We start from the raw sequence: 7,470 nt of genomic DNA, 5'->3' as shown, positions 1-7,470 counted from the left end.
CAAACCTCAATCTTGAACCCTGTAATTTCTCTCAAAAACTAAATGAACAAAACACATATTAAATTTAATAATTTAAGAACAAAGCATCTTAATTAATGACTTTACAAACATAATTACAAAGTTAACTTTAAGGAGAATCGCTTTTCATTTCGTAGGCGTATTAGCTAATTAAAAGTTATGCACGAACTAACGGTCGCACGCGACTTTGTCCGCGTAGAATTAAAAAAATTAATCTATAACATGCCCGCGTGGATCACCTACCTTTCCGTCCAAGTCCTGTCAAAATCAGTCCAGCCGGTATGTTACTCAGTGATAATCATCATCATCATCATCAGCTCTCTATACGTCCCCACCGAGGGGCTTGGAGCCTACCCTAAGTTAGGGGTGATTAGGCCATAGTCAACCACACTGGCCAAGTGCGGGTTAGTTGACTTCACACATATCTTTGAATTTCTTCTTACATATGTTGCATCACGATGTTTTCCTTCACCGTAAGAACGTTGGATAAATGTACATATGGAAATCAGAAATTGAAAGACACATTGGAACATGGCGGGATTCAAACCTAGGTCCTGCAGATTGCAAGACAAGGGCTTGACTCCTGAGCCACCAACGCTCTGTAATAACGTAGCTGCTTAATAACAAAAGAATTTTTAGAAATCGGTCCAGTAGTTTTTGAGTTTATGCGTTACAAACGAAACTACAATTTCCACTTTATTAGTAAGTATAGATAGTTTTATACATTAACCGTATAAACCCACGTCCTTTAGCAAATAATACTAACGGAAGAGGATCTCGCGTTGGATTATTTTTCACAAAGCTTTGGAGCCGAGCTTTCTTGTTACTTAGCGGAATTAAGTTATACTAAGAAGTGTAGTCGCCGGAAAGTAAATTCTTAAAAGAAATTATACGGTAATACTTTTTCTTACTGAATTATTTTTAATGAAACAATCGCAGAATATTCAGTAGTGAAGAAAAGTGCTTTCACAAATTTAAAAAATTATGCACATTTTTACATAGAGTGTCGGTGGCTCAGGGGTTAAAACATTTGACTTATAACCCGTATGTCCTTTGTTTGAATCCTGCCATGTACTTATGTGTTTTTCTATTTACATTTGTACATTTGTTCGACGTTCTCACGATGAAGGAATACATCGTGATATAACCTACACGTATCTGCGATAAAAAAAATAAATATGTGTAAAGTCAACCAACTCGCAATGGTCCAGTGTTGACTATGGTCCAGTCACCCTAACTTAGGGTAGGCTCCTAACCTCTCAGTGGTGACGTATAGTGAGCTGATGATGATTTACTTTTTGGGGTTCCCTACCTTGAAAGAAAAAATTGGAACCCTTATGGGATGACTTAGTTGCCCGTCTATCTGTCTGTTTTTACTTTTATTATTACGTTGTTTGTATGTTTGATTTTTTTATACACGCATTAATTTTAAAATGAGAGTTTAAATTAAACACGTATTATTTCTCTGAAATTCATTGGTACTTATTGAAAATAATATAAACGTAAAGTTAAGTTACAAATCCTATAATACATTTGATATCGATTCTTACTGCTTCGTATTTCTTTGAAGTTCTTTACTTACAACCATTCTTTAGAATGTACATCATTAACTTTTTCTTTAAGATTTTCCAAGAACGGTACACCCTGTACCTTTTGTATTCATATTCAAGTTTCTTAAATATATTAACCTTTATTCATTTAATTATGTTATTTAAAAGAAAATACATTTTATTAATATTATAAATGCGAATGTTTAGATGGATGGATGTTTGTTAGAATATATCTCCGGAATTAAAAAAACCTTAAAAGTAGCTTACTTTTTCTTCCAGGCTATACTCTACATCTATACTACATTTCAGCAAGACCCGTTCAGCCATTTCGAAGATACCTTCATACAAACATCCATCCATCTAAACGTTCGCATTTATAATATTAGTAAGAAGATAGATTTAGGCATTAAGTCACAAAGGAACACACGAACAAACCCAGAAAAACGAATCTTACATGAGCGTAAAAAACACTCCTTTAACAGTCGCGTAAAGAACGATACTAAATTGCTGCATCGTTTGAGAGAAACTTCACTTATTTATGTTATAGTACAAATAGGTCTATCTATAAAGTGCAACTCTTCATTATTATGTTCGCACAATTTTATACCGGCTTAGCCGGCAATCGGTCAAGTGCATTCACCTGTTTGACCTAGACCATTACTAATGAAACTCGAATGAAATTTCAAAACTCGAATATATTTTTTAGAGAACTCGAAGTCAGATATTATATTATAAATGGCTCAGTTAGATTAAAGTATATTATTATATTTCTTTAGGAAAGTCTGTATATTAAAGTGACATAATAATAAGAAAAATTCTTAACAGATAAACCTTTAATGTCTCTCTATCTCCTAACACTGAATTTTGTGGTGGAGAAAAAAAATGCATAATCCCTGTAGTCCCTAAATAAATTTTCATGCTTCATATTTTTATCTGATCTTTTTCATATTAAATAAAATAATAATTGTATACAACGTTTTGTAGTTTCTACACATTTTTTTTAATACTGCATGCTTCTAAAATAATAATTGATTAACTATTAAAACGAGCCTCAGATTTTTTTCAGACACTACCTTACTTTATATAGCGAATATAAAGTTTTACAACATAACCATAGATAAAAGGATTTTGGTATTATATGCTTTTACTCATTCGAATCTACTTCGAGTTAAACGTAACTCACGATCGACTTCCGATCTCGTAGTAATGACTGCGCAAGCGCTTAGAGCGAGACAGAACATTTACGCTTCGGGACCCACACCTCTTTTGCAGCCATTTAATTTCAACTAGTCTGATTAAACATTTTAATAGAAAAAATAAGTATTATTATTTGGAATAAGTTTTGTTAGTGTATTAATTTAAGTGTCATGTCCCCACGCGTGGCAACTTTTTGTGTCGGTAAAAGTTGTTTGGTGGGAGAACGTATGCTGTGCCACGGCCGTGACAGTGGCACAGGAACTTTGCTCGGAACAAAATCTCTCTATATTAAAAATAATAAAAGTACGATATTCTGACATTAGTGTTGTGTGTTCTTATGTGATTTATATTAATTATTATTACATTTATTTTGTGTTTGTGATACATTGTGAAGGAAAAGAACTGGGTTGGTTTTCTCTTTCGATTACTATCGGATTTTTTGGTGAGAGTCACGAAATGGATGTTTCTAAGCTGTAAGTACTTTCATGTTTATATAATTGAATTTTTTGTTCTATGTTTTTACTACCTATCACCCACGACTTTTCGGAAGGGAATAAATTAAATTAGAAAAAAAGTATTTAGTAGCCTATCTGTTTCTTCTTGGCTATGTTCTACATTTGTGCCGAATTTCAGAGAGACCCGTTGAATAGTTCTGGAGTTACCTTCTAAAGAACATCCATCCATACATCCAAGCATGCATATTTATAATATTAGTAAGAATAAAGATATGATTATCATTAGTTGTATTACGCTGTAGCAAGGAATTGTCTTCCAGAGGTGTAGAACCGCTTCAAAGAGAAGTCTATGATATCTGCCTACCCCTCTGGGTTACATCCTTACATTGTAGTATCAATTTTTATATGTTATCGTACATTTTTTTCGGTAAACAAAGAGATAGGTTACATAACAACAAATTGGATCAAAACAACGTACCTACTAAAAAAGTAACCGCGGAATTCAACTGTTGTTAAGCTTGTATTTTTCCATTTTTATTTTCTCAGAGAATGAAAAGGTTGGCAATGTTTGTATACATGTGTGGCAGTGGGAACGCGCAGTAAACCGCACGTTGACATTTCATTAACCCAAATAGCAAGAGTCCGTGCGTTTAAACTTGACCGCGGTGTTTAGAAACTTGTACAGTAACTATTGTGGTGTTTTGCTGTTTAGTACAGATTTTTGTTACAGATAACAAAATACTAATGAGTTATTAGAGTGCTCATTATGACGTTACTTAATAAAATTAGACTATCTGTATGTGATATAAAAAATAAAAATTGCGAACATAATGTGTGTAGTCCGTAGTATCTGTCTACTCCTCTGGGTTAGTTATGTTGCATCTCGATGTTTTCTTTCACCGTCAGAACGTCGGGTAATACATGGCGGGATTCAAACCCAGGACCGGTAGATTACTAGTCAAGTTTTAACAGTGGTAGAGCCCGCTGTAACATCTTTGCACGAATTGGCCCGGCTCGCCCGGTGAAATACTACGACCACACAGAAGACAGGCGTCAAGTGGAAGCTATTCCGCGTTTCGTCTGATGAGTGTGCATCCCGGAGGCCTAATTTAGTACTCTTTCCCTTCCCAGCTTTTTTCTCATAAGGAAAGGATGGGAAGGAATATATTTTCTTTCTGTGTATCCTCTCCTCCGTCGATTAAAGGTAGGCAGCGCATATGCAATTGCGTATGTCTATGGGCAACGGTCACTTCGCTATATCAGCGATTTCAGGTGGCCGCTCGATCGTTTGCCACCTACTGATATAAAAAGTGCTCTATTTTGTATTTGTATTCCTCTAATATTATGAATAATGTATTTCTGAGTGACTGATATATGGAATTGAATACTGAAGCTCAAAGCGAAATATTCACACGCATCAAAGACTCACGTGGTGATACAACTTATACGTTATTGATAAAGGTGAACGTTTAAATAAAATAATATCGTATCGAAATTTCCACCAATGAAATTACGGAAGATACTATCTGGAAGAGGACAACATGATACGGTTCCTTAGGAGTAGGATAAGGACAAAGATATGATGAATAATATGTATTAGTACACTGTAAACTCTGAAGACTAATCGTAGTCTCTTGCTATTGCTGTCTTTGTTTATTTCAAAGAGAATGAAAGTGATGAGAATATATTCTTATTTAGTAGTATTAGGCATCTGATATTAGGTTTCTAAATTAAGTGTTGCATGAAAATATTTTCTCTTAAACTATTGGCACCATTTAACGGGACTTTAACATGAAGAACTATTCTATCTTTTTTTTTTAATTTTGAGCAGATATCATAGGTTGCCATGTACATAACTACAAATTTTTGAACATATTTTTTTAAAGGAAAAAAAAATTGCGAAATCCATCAGCTAAAAGCATTGCGGTAACATTTTTTAACACAAAGTTCGTTAATGTATGTATGTAGTTAAACAAGTAAAAAACAGAAAGTGACTTAAGCAGGCAGTCTAAGTTTCACCAAGGAAATTATGTTAATGCACACTATTAGACAGCTAATTCTAGGCAGAGGCTTATGGATATAGATATTTTATGTTAAACAGTAAAACATCATCATCAGATAACAAAATAGACACAGAACTGGAAAATTTAAAAGTGTAAAGTTTAAAATGTTCGTAGCATTTAGTTCATATTTACGGCGAAGGAAAACATCGTGATTCAACCTGCACATATCTGAGAAGAAATTCAAAGACGTATGAAGTCAACCCGCACTGGGCCAGCATTGACTATGGCCTAATCACCCTTAACATAGGGTAGACTCCGAGCGCCTCAGTGGGGACATATAGTGAGCTGATGATGATGACTTCATATTTATTAACTCCGTCCGCTCGGGAAAAAAAAACATAATTAGTAGTTTATGTGTTCTTTCAGACTATATTCTATATGTATGCCAAATTTCATCGAGATCCGTTCAGCCGTTCGAAAGATACTTTCAAACAGACCATCCATCTAAATGTTCGCATTTATAATATTAGTAGGAAGTAAAGAGATAGTTTTATTTAGGTTATAGTTCGATCATATAGGAGCGACGGCCATTTTGTGACGTCATAGCCGTTGTTTCAAATCGTAGCGCACTATACTATTCAATATATATATTATTTTATATTATTTTTTTAATATGTTTTGAAGTATTAAGGTCTAAATTCTTAAGTAACTGCTAAAAAGTTTCAGTATCATGTTGACTGAATTATAAAAAGTTGAAAACGCATTTTCAATGTAAATTCTGTCCCCGATATCCTCTGACCATATCGACAAGATCTGTATATTTATAATATTTACAGTTATGTTATTATTTAATTAAAAACACGACAAAACATTACGAATACTTATATCGCAAATATTCTTGTTAGATTAGACGTTTCAAGGCGTTGCAAAACACGTCCAATATTTTCGCTTTAAAGTTTAAATATCGCCAACAATCGATACTGTATATATCAATATTAATTACTGTTTTTAGGGTTCCGTAACTGAAAAGGAAACAAACGGAACCCTTAGGGGATCACTTTGTTGTCCGTCCGTCTGTCTGTCAAGACCCTTTTTTCTGTGGGTCCTTAAACACATAATATTAGATTATCTTACTAATGTAAACGCAAAGGTTTGCTTCAAGGTATCTCCAGAACTGTTGCATGGATCTCGCTGAAATTTGGTATACATACTCGTATAGAACATAGTCTGGAAGAACACATAGACTACTTATTAAGTTTGTTTTTAATTCCAAGTTATTTCTTAAATATAGTAAACAAGAACATAAAGTCCGTTCACTCCCTTTAATATTTCCCGGCGTTTTTATAAATATTCATAAGTCTATTGGAAATTGACATAGATCAACTTTGACTTTGAAATGCATATGTTTACTTTAATGTTACTTTAATATGCTATGCATATTAAATACAATATTTAAATACAAATATATATAACTTTAGCGAAGAAATTTAGTACTTTTCTTAGAAATCCATGTAACTATCAAAATTATTGTCAAAACTACTCAAAATAATTGTTTTTACGTAGTTAAAGGTACTTCAAATTTAACGGTATTAACACATTATAACAGTGGTAGACGCCACTAACATCTGTTCCACGAATGGATTTCGCCCTCACATAAAAGACATGCATCAAGTTGAAACAATTCCGCGTTACCCCCAAAGAGTATGCCTACCGCAGGCCTTATTCTAATACTCTTTCTTTTCCCACACTTATCTTTTAAGGAAAGGATATTAAGGGGAAGTGGATTTGACAAAGGAGGAGAGATAAGGTGGAATATTTCTGTGCATCTCGTCTTCTGTCGATTAAGGGTATCTAGGGTCGCGGACGAGAGCGAAAGCGTGCCCGTTTGTCCCGATGCGTTGGAGGAACAGAGTGGTTGAGTGGGTATGTCTCCGATAAGGAGAATTCCACATAACTACCGCGTTCCCCCCGGGGCGCGGAGTATGCATAAAGCATTCCTCTCTGGAAAAAAGGGGTATCCAAGGCATGCGATTGCAGTTGGTAACGTCGCTTTGTTATTTCGGCGAGTTCAAGCCCCTTGCTCATTTTCCGCCATATAATATAAAAAGGTATTTAAATTTCCTTTTATTTTATGTCTCAAAGTTATTTACTTTGGTAGAATAATAGTTTTTTTTTCTATACAAATAGAAACCGCAAAAATATAAATCTATTTGATATGTCAATTCATCAGTAAATTTGCTTTGACCC

General features: G+C 34.2%; 1 protein-coding gene across 2 annotated transcripts in view; it reads left to right on the top strand.

The window, feature by feature from the left end:
• The first annotated feature begins 2,837 nt into the window (after nucleotides 1–2,837).
• Nucleotides 2,838–7,470, top strand: part of Osi24 (Protein) — a 32,955-nt gene continuing 28,322 nt past the window's right edge. Inside the window, exon 1 of one of the 2 annotated variants that reach the window (XM_013309994.1) lies at nucleotides 2,838–3,238. The gene's annotated coding sequence lies outside the window, so the exon portion shown is untranslated. Of the gene's footprint in view, nucleotides 3,239–3,865; nucleotides 3,905–7,470 lie in introns of those variants that run through there. The other variant, XM_013309995.1, reaches the window with a different exon arrangement.

This window comes from Papilio xuthus, unplaced genomic scaffold (genome assembly GCF_000836235.2).
Source record: "Papilio xuthus unplaced genomic scaffold, Pxut_1.1 DF827756.1, whole genome shotgun sequence".
Lineage (NCBI taxonomy): Eukaryota > Metazoa > Arthropoda > Insecta > Lepidoptera > Papilionidae > Papilio > Papilio xuthus.
The sequence above is the reverse complement of the archived record's forward strand: the minus strand, read 5'-3'. Positions and strand labels throughout refer to the sequence as shown.